Source organism: Mustela erminea, chromosome 5 (assembly GCF_009829155.1).
Source record: "Mustela erminea isolate mMusErm1 chromosome 5, mMusErm1.Pri, whole genome shotgun sequence".
NCBI lineage: Eukaryota > Metazoa > Chordata > Mammalia > Carnivora > Mustelidae > Mustela > Mustela erminea.
Window position 1 is genome coordinate 20,510,596 of NC_045618.1, and position 12,713 is coordinate 20,523,308.

Sequence of the window (12,713 nt, forward strand, 5' to 3'; positions counted from 1 at the left end):
CTGGTGGTAGCAACCGTATGTGACCGCAATCTGTGGATTGGTGGTAGGTATGGCAATAGTGGAGGAGCTGTGGGTTCTGTGCTCTGCAGCAGCAGCCAGAGGGCTAGCTCCTGGCTTCCAGCTGAGTGGCAGTAGTACTCACAAGCTCTAGATGACCCCACTTTCCATTCCAGGCCTATGCCTACTGATCTCTGGGAAGTAGGGACTGAATTAGGTCTCCCCAAAATTTATGTTAAAGCTCTAACCTCCAATATGACTCTATTAGGAGATAGGGTCTTTAAAAAGATAATTAAGGATAAATGAGATCGTAAGAATGGAGGCCTTATTGTATGATCGTTGTTCCTATAGGAAAAGGAAGAGACACCAGAAATCTCTCTCTCTCTCTACACAAATGCATAAAGAAAATTCTTTGTGAGGACTCAGTGAGAAGCTGGCTATCTGTAAGCCAGGAAGAGGGTTCTCACCAGAAGCCAAACATGCCAACACCTTGATCTTGGACTTCTAGCCTCAAGAACCGTGAGAAAATACTGGTTAAGCCACCGATTCTGGGGCATTTCTTTTATGTAGACCAAGCAAATTAATACATTGAATAATAGCAATTTCCAATTTTTATTCCTCTGCCTTTCAATGTTTTCTTTTCTCTTTACTTTTTGAAGATTCTATTGACATTTCTTCAAGCTCATTAATTCTCTCCTTGGCCATGTGCAGTCTATTGATGAGCCCATCAAAGGCATTCTTCATTTCTGTTATGGTGTTTTGATTTCTAGCATTTCTTTTGGATTCTTTCGTAGAGTTCTCATCCCTTTGCTTACAGTACCAATATGTGCTTGCATGGTGTCCATGTCTTCCATTGGAAGCTTTAGCATATTAATCATAGTAGTTTTGAAGTCCTCATCTGATAATCCCAGAATATTTGCCATATCTGAGTCTTGTTTTGATGCTTGCTCAGCCTCTTTAAATTCTATTTTTTGTCTTTTAGTATGCCTTGTAATTTTCTGTTGCAAGCTAGACATGATATATTGGATAGAAGGAACTGAGATGAGTAGGCTTCTACTGTGAGATTTTATATTTACCTGGCTAGAAGTTAGGTTGTGTTTATTGTTTGCTGTAGCTGTAGGAGTCTCAGGCTAAAATTTCTTCTGGTGTCCGTGTTTTTATGTCTCTTGCAGTTTTGGGGTTTCCCTGGAGACTTCTTAAATAAAGTCTGAGATGTGCAATTCCTTCAACTGTATTCCTTGGTTATTATCCAGGAGCCCTGCTGATGTGATGGTAAGGTGTAGAAGAGGGGAAGCATCCCATAATCTTATGGTCAAGTTTCAGTCTTTTAGTAAGCCTATGCCCAGTGGCTGTGACCTTCTCAAGTGCCCCTCAGTCACCCTACCCTCCCCAACTTAGGTGAAACAGAAAGGCTGAAGGGACTAGAATTGGGTATTTTTCTCTTAAGCTCTAATATAAGTTGGTTAGGCTCTAGTAGAATAGTTTGTCTTGAGGACAGGCCTTGTTAAGAACAGAATGCACTGGGAATATCTCAGGACGTTTTCTTTCCCAATTGTCCTGCTGGAGACATAAGGGAATTTTTCTCTCATCTTCACCATGAGAACCCATAAAGAACCTTAGAGGTAAGATTCATAAAAGCATGGGAGTCTCCCTAAGACCAGGACTCCTAAAGTTTTAAAATCTCAATTTCATTCACACAGAGTCTCCAGCAATTTATCTGTGACAAGTTTAGGTTTTTCTAGCTGGGTACTGGTTCCATGGAGGTTTTCACTCCTGGCCTTCTGCTGCAATAAACTGTGATACCCTGTATCTGCCTGTCTGTCTCTCCAGGATTTGGGGGCAGTGGTTTGCCTGTGACCTCAATATTCCAATGGCTCTAAGAAGAGTTGTTGATTTTTCAGTTTAGCTTTTTTCTTGCTGTGAAGATGGAAATGAGGACTTCCAAGCTCCTTATGTGCTGGACTGGAAACCCTAGGTTGCTTTCAATACTTTTTAGAGCAATTCCCTGATTACAAACCCTTCTCTGTTGGAAATATCTAGAGGAGTTTTTATTTTCTTGACTGGACACTGACCCACATGCTTTCCTACTACACTGACTCTTCCTGCCTGGAGATGTCCATGTCAGAACCTCCTGGGATAATGCTCAAATCCAGACCCCATGTTTCCAAGTCCTGCTGCATCCTTGTCACCTGGGGACTTCCCTTCCTGGGCTATTCCTTGTCATCTGGGGTAGAGCTCCTGTTTCTTGGATCCTGTGTCTTCCATCTTTGTTTCTATCTTTGTTTTGTTGGAGTACTTCCTCAAGAAACTCTATAAGAAAATGTTGCAGATTTTGACTGCTTAGTCACCTGAACAATTTGTTTGTTAGTCCTAATATTTTAAAAAATTGTTTTGCTGGATACAGAATTTAATGTTCAAAATACCTTCCCTCAAACCTTTGAAGGCCTTTCTCCATTGTCTTCTAGAACCCTCTCTCCCTCAGGAGGTCTGATTTTTCATTCTTTACAAACAGTCTATCTTTATTTTTTTCCTCCCTGGATCTTTTAGCATCTTTTTATTCTTAGTATTCTCAAATTTCTTAGTAGAGACTGTGTCTGAATGTGGACATTTTATTATTGATACAGAATTTCACTTGATAGGTCTTTTCAGTCTGAAGACTTCAACACCTTGGCTTTGGGAAAGTATCTCCTGTTATATCTCAGATCATTTCTTTTTCCTCAGTGTCCTCTGCTCGCTCCGAACTCCAACTGTCACAGTCAAATGCTGGCCATCTTTGACTGATTTACTACTCCTTTTTTTCTTCCTCTCCTTCATGTTTTCAGTTCCTTTCTTATTTTTGTCCCATAATCTGGGAAGCTTCCCAATTTTATTCAAAGTTTTATTTAAATACTCATACTCTTAATTTCTAAGATTTCTTCTTTATTATGTAATTATTATTTTTTTCACAGTGTCCAGTTTTTGTTTTACAGATTCAATAACTTCTCATATCTCTCTGAGGATATTAGAATTTTTAGGAATTATCATCTGATCCCTGAGTTATTTATTTTTCCTATGGGGTTGGTTGTTTTGCTTGCTAATGTTCATATTTCCCTTTCACGCTGCTGTCTTCTTATGTGTCTGGTGATCCTTGATCTTTCTTTCATATTTGGGAGTGAAGCTCCAGGCTGATTGTTCTGGGTGCCTGATAGTTGTAGCTGGTCTGTACCCCATGAGGACTCTTTCTTGCCTGGGGCAAGTGACCGGGAGCTTTGAATAAGTAGATAGGGCTTGTTGACTAGAAGCTTTGCTCTGGAATGAGCAATTGCTTAGATGGCTAGTATGTGATAAATGAGGAAGGCCTTATTCTAGACCAGTTCTCCATCGTGGCTGGACCTGGTAAATTTTTTAAAAATCCTAATGCCCAGTTCATATGCAGAATCCATTAAATCAGAATCTCTGGTGGGGGAGGGTGGCAGGGACAGAGCCCAGGCATCAGCATTTTTTAAAGTTTCCCAGGATTCCAATAGACAGCTAAGGTTGAGAAGCTCTACTCTGATCAGTGGCTCTCAACAGTCTCCTGGAGGGTTGTTAAAATAGGAATGGATGGGCCTCAATGTGAAGAGTTTCCAATTCAGAAGTTCTGGGTTGGGCCTGAGAATCTGCTTTCTAATTATTTCCCAGGTGCTGCTGCTGCTGCTGCTGCTGCTGGAGGAATGCATTTTGAGAAGCACCACTTTAGAGCTAATCAGCCCACACTGGAAACCTAGTTCTTGGGAAGTTTGTTCAATTTGTCTAAAAAAGAGCCTGCTTTTCGCCTGAGGTCATGATTGCTCTGTGCTTTGAAGGGGCGGGGAAGCTGATTGACTTAGCAGCTTCATAAACAGATTTCCCATTATTAGTCCTGCCCTTTCCAGCACTTCTCTTCCCCACCCCCCCCAAGCCTGTCAGCTCACAGTCTGTGCCCCTCTGGGGCACAGGGAGGGATGGGGCCTACCCACCCCCAGCCTCTATCTGACAACATTCTGGGCTGAGGGCTCTGCTTTTCTTCCTCCTCTGTCCAGTCCATACCCATCCATTGGCTTTCCAGCACGCAGAATCATATGTTCAAATCTTCTGGCCTCTAATGACCCTGCGTCCAGGCCAGCCTGCGTAGAAGCCTGCTTGTCTGAACTGCTGAGCCCCCTGTGCATACTGGATGCTTCCCTGCTGCCCCAGACGAGGCTGCTTGCAGGCAGGGCTGTCGCTGGAGCCTGTAGGCAGCTGACTTCCCATGTCCAGACCCCGTGCTTCCAGGACAGGCTATAAGGCAATGTCTTCGAGCACTGTGAGATAGTGCCATTTTCTCCCTTTAGAAATGAGGACCATGAGATGCCACACAGCTGGTAGCCCTGGACTCCCAAGCAGGTCTGTACGGCCCTTGACACCTGTGGTCTTAGAAGGACGCTTCTCCCACAGGAAGTGGCCCCAGGACGCAGGTGGTGCCCCAGCTGGCCCAAGCGGGAACTGCAACTTAGCCATGGCGCCCCTTCTCCCCGTTCACAAAAAGGTACTTGTTTTAAAAGGTGTGTTTAAAAAAAGAACATCTCTTTTGGAAATTGAAGTGAATTGAAGTTCATTTTATTCTGAGAGTTTACCTGTAGCTCTTGAGAGAAACTAAAGAGAATTTAAATTAGTTAAGCTTTGGAGAAGATCTCAGTAGCCTCTAGGATATGCATAATTGTCTGGGGATCTCACAAAACGAGGTTAGAAATCTCTGGCGAAGCTGGAGAAAGATAATTCCCTGTCTTCCCTTCTTCTGTCTTCCACCTGAGGTCTTCCTCAGGCTCCTTGCGGGGAGAGCAGACCTCAGCCAGGGGGCTTGATTCAAGACCCCGGTGTTCCTGCCCCTTCCTCTGGACAAGGGAAGCCATTGGCTTTCCTGCCCATCTGTACAAAGAGCTACAGTGCTGTTTTCATCCCAACCCTCCACTGAGAAATGCGGGATCTGAAGAAACTCATTGCCTTGCACCGCCTCCCCCTTATAGGGGCAATCTGGGGCTAGATCGACAGTTTTCAAAGCTGAGTCGAGGTAAAGTGTGTGTTTTCAAGGAGAATGTTTGAAAGTCTGCAGTTATAACCAAATGCCACACAGGGACAGGAACACCCAGCACAGTCCCAACTCCCAAGGGCCCCTAGGGGCTCCATGCCCACCCACTCAAAGTCACTCGTCTCACCCATTCTCCTCGTGGGGAAGCCTCCAAGGTTCTTCAGCTGCGGGGCCAAGATCACACCACCAACCCTGGGGGATTCATTGGCCATCTGAGCTCTTAATCCTCTTTGCTGAGCTCCCTATGAGCCTCTGGAAGAAAACTGCCATGTTGCACACAAATCCCCACATGAAATGAGGAGGGCAAACAAGGAGAGTGGCTTAGAAGGGCTCTGTAGGTGTCATGATGGCATTTCCATAACCCATGGGGCTCATGAGCACAGAGGCCCACACCACACTCAGGCACACCCAGATTTAAGAGGGCGCAGTGGGGTGTGCCCCGTCTGTCCACATCTGCCCAGCACCTGAGATATGCCAGGACTGAAGATTATTCTACTCCTGGGAGAGCCTGGGGCATGCCCCCAGAACCTCACCGAAGAACACCCTAGAACCCACTGAATCCCTTAATGTTCCTGGAGGCGGGAGAGGCAGCTGTGCACAAGAGAATGAAAAAGAGGAATGGATAGGGGATGGGGGAGAAGATGGAGGGCAGGGGCACAAGCAGAGCGAAGAAAAAGTGGAGGGAAGCGTTTGATATCTCACACTACTCAACAAAGAGGGAGGCCAGAGCCGCTGGAGCCAAACCACCACTGGGGACAGAGCGGCAGTCACTTAAATATTTAAAGCAGACGCCCTGTGAGCAGCGGAGGCTGTTCTCTGTTAATATTTAACTCAGGCTGGGCAGTCGCTGGGAAAACAACTGTTTACAGCGGAGATGAACAAACATCCCAGATTGCTCAAAACTGCCAGGAGACTTCAGGGGACGAGCAGCTGCCAGGGTTTCTAGATCATAGCAACTCTAGATGTTGGGCCCGCTCCACCTTGAGGCCACAGGGGCGGGGAGGCCCATGGCCCTCCCTGGGGTACGGTGAAAACCATAAACACACATCATGGGGTTGGCTGCCCAGCTCCAGAATCGTGGTTTGCAGGAAACCCAGCCCTGCAGCTGGGCCTGGGAGGTGGCTCCAGGCTAGCTGGCCAGCCCCTCTCTTGGGCCACTGAGCCCCGAAGCCCCTGGCTAGGTTGCGTCTCTGGCCTCAGGCACTGTCCCAGAAGGCCACCTCTCAGACACCACATGACAGCCGGGGCAGGTGCTCCCAAGTACAGAGGCTCTCACTTGTGGGAAGAATCACTGGCTTGCTTAAAAGTCCCCACAGCTCACACTAGAGACTTCAGGGACACCAGGTCAGACTGTTTCCCACAGAAGACAGCCAGCCTATTATCAGGGAGCATAGGACAGAAGTCTTTTTCATGGGCCAGGCCTCCAGGAACCTGACTAGCTCTGTGTGGTCTGGATAAATCAGGCCAGGAGTGAAGGATAATCCACTTACCTCAAACTTTATTCCCTCTGGGTTTATTTTCCCCACTATTTGATCATTCCCAACATCCTCCCACTTGGACCCCAAGGAATGCCGCCATCTTGAATGCTGATGATGGTCTCCAACGCGTCATGGCGGACACCAGGTCTAACTGAATGAAGCACACTCCCTGTTTCACCATCCAGGGCATGGACTGTGAAGTTGCCCAACCATAAACCCACAACCCTGGGCACCTCCTGGCGTGTCACTGCCCATCCTGCCCAAACCACAGTTGGCCTTGACCCATGGACAACTCTCCAAACGGTTGTTTACACACCTGGCCATTTATTATAAAGAGTGAAATAGAGACCAGTGTCTCACTCTGGCAAATCTTCTAGAGAATTGGGGCCCTGCATGTTAATCCTTGTAAAAATAACTTTTAGTTTATTAGAACCAAGGTTTAGGTGGATACCTGGCCCTGGGTTTCACAGCACAAATATATTTTTATACCCTGAGAAGTGGCATGAGGCTGTCTAAGATATTGGAAGCAGCTTTTCGGGGTTCACAGCCTACTCCTAAAAACTAGAAAACTGTTGGAACACTGTATAAAACAAAACGACACTAATGTAGTCAGTAATTATACTCTCTCGGTGAAAGAGAGGCCCGCAGAGTCTAGAAACATCTAGAGCCGCCGGGTGGTCACTTGATCATTCTCATGGCTGATTTTTATTTTATGGTGGTCCAGCACCAGGATAACGTTCCCACTTTTGAGGAATCAACCCTTTTGGCAGGTGGTGAGGGGGCAAGACCCTGTTTCTTTCTGTAGAAACCTAAAAGGCTAGAAATGTGCTCCTCTCTCCCTCACCCCCTGGAAGGGCAGCCAGACTCAGCATTTGCCCCAGTGTTGTCCTTAGCCACAGGGAGCAGGAGCGTGCTTGGCAACAATACATGTCCTGGAGATGGGCTTGGACAAGTGGCATGGTCACCCAGCACCTATGGGCTCCTGACCATTTTACCAAAGTGATTTTCCAGCCATTTGGTGTCCTTTTCATCAATGCATCTCCCAATGACTACCCAAAACTCTTGCGCAGCCAGGAGCCCCTATCAGCACGGCCCCGGTTCAGCCCTCTATTGCTGTCAAAAGAGGAGCCCTCATGTCCAGGCAGCTACTTACTCGAAACCACCAGGGGCCTCCTGGATATAATGCTCACCTTCTCATCTCTTTGCCTGTGGGAGACAGAATGTTCCTGTCACCTCCTCCCACCCCCGCCCACCTGGACCTTCTGATGGACCCACTTGTGACAAACACGGCACAAATTCTGATTGATCGGAATTTGACAGCGTGTTCCTGCAAGTTGGGTAACACTCCTGTTTGTCTGTCACAGGCGGTTGAAATGGGGATGGCAAGCCTGGAAGAGCTATAGCTAACTTCTGTTTTAGCCCCTGTACGCAAAGGGCTTTTCTGAAGGCTTAGTCGGGTCTAGAGGGCCAGGCAGCGCCGCTCCCAGAGCAAATAGTCCTCCTGCTTTGTTGAGTGACTAAAGATACACATGGTTACACAGGGTGACTCGGTCCCCAGCCAACTCGAGGCCACCATTGGCTGAGAGAAAGCCCCCATTGCCAGGTGGAATCAAGGCTTAAAATAAAAACCAAGTTCAGGTGTTGAAAAATAGCAAAAGTGGAAATTTGTAGGCTCCTGAGATTGGGAGCAAGATTTATCTGGCTGGGGTTGTGAGGAGTCATTCGGTGGGGCTCCCACGCTGGAAAACCTCCTGTCATTTGCCTAGGTCAATGGACATCTCCCCCATTTTGATTCTCGTCTTTCATCATGCTCACCAGAAGCACCTACTGTGCACTGGCCCAGCTGTGAGGCGCCCCTACCCCGCCACCATCGGGGAGGAATGGGCACAGGTGTGGCGACAGGTATGGGAGGGAGTGTGGCTGGATGGCCACCCCCCGTAGCTGGTGTTTCGACTCCAGGCTACCAGGCTCCGCAGAGGAGAAGGGGGAACCCCAAACAGTGGGAAATGTGTTTGTGGGGACTGAGTTTGAAAGGGCTGGTGGGTGTGTAGGAACACATGAGAGCCCCTTCCATCCTGCACAAGCCACTCCAAGGTCTCTTGAGGCTGCCCTGGACACGATCCTGTCCCTCCCATCCGCTGGCTACCCTCAGCCTGGAGAGCCAGTGGATGCCACGCTCTAGGCTGGGCCACGGGTTCCTGTTCCCTCTACACCGCTCCTTACCTTTGAGGCCCTCAACATCCTGGGATGATCAAGGCATGTCCTTTTATTTGCATGTGTCTGTGCATGACACAGTATTTTTTTTTATTGGTTATCTTTACTAGATTATTTTTTAAGAGATTTTATTTATTTATTTGAGAAAGAACAGAGAGAAAGAGAGAGCAAGAGCACGGGAGGAGGGGCAGAATCAGAGGGAGAAACAGACTCCCTGCTGAGCAGAGAGCCCAGCACAGGGACTTGATCCCAGGACCCTGAGATCATGACCTGAGTGGTAGATGGACGTTTAACCAATTGAGCCACCCGGGCACCCTCTTTATTAGATTTTTTTATTTTAATTTTTTTATTGTAGTAAAATATACCTAACATAAATATTACCTATTTAACTATTTTGTAAGTGTACAGTTCCATGGCCTTAAGAACATTCTTGCTGGTGTGCCACTATCACCACCATATGTCTCCAGAACTTTCTCATCTTCCCTAGCCGAACCTCTGTCCCCATGAGACACTGTCTCCCCATTCCCTCTTCCCCCAGCCCTTGGCCACCCCCCCCATCCCCACTTTCTGTTTCTATGAGTCCACTTCATGTAAATGAGATCACACACTACGTGTTCTTTCGTGACTGGCTTAGGTCACTCAGCATTATGTTCCCAAGACTCATCCGTGTCGTAGCAAGTGTCAGAATTTCCCTCCTTGTTCGGGCTGAAGCATATCCCACTGTAGAGACAGTCCACATTTTAGTCATCCGCTCCTCGGTTGACCCACAACAAACATTGTTTTGAATTTTTAGTTTACGTAAGAGAAGTTACTCTGTGGGCCTTTGGTTTCTTTCATGGAGTCTCTTGTCCTTAAGATTAATTCTGATCCTATGCGCACATCTAGGCTCTTGCTTCTAATGGGCCCGGGGTCTAGAATCCCAGGTGTGCCTCTACGGCTGACTCACCCCTTCCCCCATGACAGATGCCAGGGGATGCCGGCCCGTCCCCGCCACAGTCCATCCTGCCAAAAACATCTGTGTACAGGTCCAGTCTATCATTATCCTTTTTTCCATGTTTCTATTTTTCTTTCTGCTTCTTTTTATGACTTCTTATTTCTGCTTTATATTATTAATTCCCTCCCTTGGCTGAGAATATGTATTGTACTTATTTAAAATTGTGGATCTGCCCGAAAATTCTGTTCCCTGGGGTGATGGCAGTCGGGGCACAGTCTTCATATGACAGATACCATACCTCTTGGACTTCACTTTGCCTTTGGCCTCTGGGCTCCTGTTCTTCTTTGGGGGACAAGTAATGGGGAGGAGTTGCCACCCAGACCCTGATCTGGGTGTTTGTGTCTCCCCTGGCCAACCCTGGAGCGGTTGGCAAGGAGGAAGGATGAGCCCCAAGAGCACAGATTTACTGCCAAGCACCCTTAATTGCTGTTGCTCCAGCAGAATTTTTTTTAACTCCTTGATGTCATTGGCCCCAGGAGGAGGTGGGCTTTTCCGATCCCAGGGAGCAGAGCAGGAGGTGAGGAATGTCTGAGGAAGGCTCACCTGAGAGCCCCTGGCTGTCTTCAGGTCCTCACCCAGCAACACTGGGGCCAGTCCTGACAGGACCTTCCCTTGTACAAAGCTACTGGACTGAGCTGCTGGTCTCACTGGTCTCCATCTCAGAGGAACCACCCCCACCTACTCCATCCCCCCAACCCTGCCTGCGCAAGTCAAAATGGGGCAGGGACTCAACTAGAACTTCTGGGCTCTCCCTCAGCCCCCTCCCCTGCTGCCCTCTTCCCTGGTGTCTATGCCTGTCCCCTCAGCATCCCCAACACCCCCCCCCCCCCGCAACAGTTCCCATCAGTCTCGGGTCTCTTCAGGGCTTCTCAGCTTTGTCTTCCCTCCTTTTCCTGAGGTGTCTCCAAGGCTGATGCTCGTGGTCGGGGAGGGGCAAGGGCAGCACCTGCTTGGTCTCCATCTTGTCTGGGCCCTGAAGCCTATTTCCATGACTGTCCCTCCCCAGAGTCCAGCTGGATTCCAAGCTGTGGCAAAGGCACATAAATGTGGTTGGATGAATAAAATGAAGCATCAGGTGGACCCCGTTTGAGCCCACACTCAGCACTTCTTTGAGGACCTCCCATCAACTCCTCCTTCCCCGACCCCTGGCTCTGCCCCTCTCCTGAGAACACGTTCCCCACCCCCACCATTCCTGACTCACCTGGCCAGACAGAGGATGACAGGATCTGGATAAAGTCACTTAATGTAAATCCAGTTAAAGGCAGACCACATCCCACAATCGATAGTGAAGAAAAGGCTTGACTGGAAACTTCTTTATTTTATTTTCTTAAAAGATTTTATTTGTTTGAGAGAAAGAGAGAGAAAGCACAAGCAGGGGGAAGGGGCAGAAGGAAAGGGAGAACCAAACTCCCCGCTGAGCAGAGAGCCAGACTCAGGGCTTGATCCCGGGACCCCAAGATCATGAGTTGAGCTGAAGGCAGTCGCTTAACCAACTGAGCCACCCATACGCCCTGGAACCTTCTTTAAAAAGGAAACAATTGTGAACATTCCTAAAGACTCGTAAGTGAAAACTTGATTTTGTCCTATATTTTAAAAAATTACCTGATAGACAACCATGAGCTACTTTTTAGAATGAAAGATGAGGGTATCTATTGTTAATTTTGAGGGCATAGTTTTGCAAGCTTGAATAGCATTAATAGCAAATACTTCAGTGGCGTTTACTACATCCGGGCATTCTTCTAAACTATGGATGTAGGGAGATAGATGACAGATCAGTCCCTCTACAGTATGTGTGCATAAGTATTTACATGCATGTATACTACCCATATTTATTCATTTAATGGAAAGAATAATCAAAAGAGACAAATACCATTACTATCCCCACTTTACAGATGAGAACACTGAGGTGCAGAGAGGGTAAGTGACTTACCAGCACACACAGCCTGTGGTGGGAGGATGTAGTCCCAGCATGTCTGCACCTGGATCTCCCCACCATCCTTCCTGTCTAATTTCTGCAACAGGCTCGTGAAGAGAGTCAGCCTTGCAAAACCTCAAGAGTCTCACCCGTTTCCCCTTGCACCTCTTTGAACACAGTGTCCTTGAAACTGTTCCCTTTGGAAGTGCTTGTGCAGCTGCCCGCCGCTTTGTCCATCCTCTCCTCATTGATGGGGGCCAGCCTGCCTCTCGGACTTCAGTCTGAATGGTTCTGTGTGTGACTTGAGCGCCCTGCAGACTTTGCACTTCTGCTCTTGGGGGGGTTCCACTGTGAGCTGTGGTGTACTCTCCCAAGCCGGATAGACACTCCGGAATCATCCGGAGCCAGACCTGGGTCTACCCCGGGCAGGGTGAGGCTGGGAGCCCGCTTTGCGTCTGCTCCCATCTGGGTCCCGGGGATGCAGGGGTGGACAGAACAGACATGACACCCTGTTTTCATGGAGTGGACATTCTGTGACACTCGAACAGGGCAGGCAAGCATAAACAGGACACTTAAGGGAAATATACAGAGAGAGATACATGATTGGGGAGAAATGAAGCAGGAAAAGAGGATAGGAAGTGCCTCCTGGGAAAACTGCAACTTAAATAGGGTTGGTGGGCAGGTGGGTGGGTAGGGGCTCTCTAAGATTATGAAGAGAGCCTGAGAGGAACGGCAAGGTGGTAAGGTGGGGGACAGCCAGGAGGCCATCAAGGGTGGGCGGAGGGTGCACAAGGCAGGCAGAGTGGGGGATGTGATCTCACGGAGGGGATCAGAGCCAGGTCACATTGGCTCACACGATTATAGGGACTTTGGCTCTGTCTCTGCATGAGCCAGGGAGACGCAGGGGACTTGGAACAGCAGTGGGACAGGTCAGCCGCTGTGTGAAAGAGCAGGATGGCGTGGGCCCATGGGTTAGCATGGATGGTAGTGCCCCCCCCGCCCCGCCCCTCACCTCCCCCTTACCCTGACCCAATGCCACTGGCACTCAGG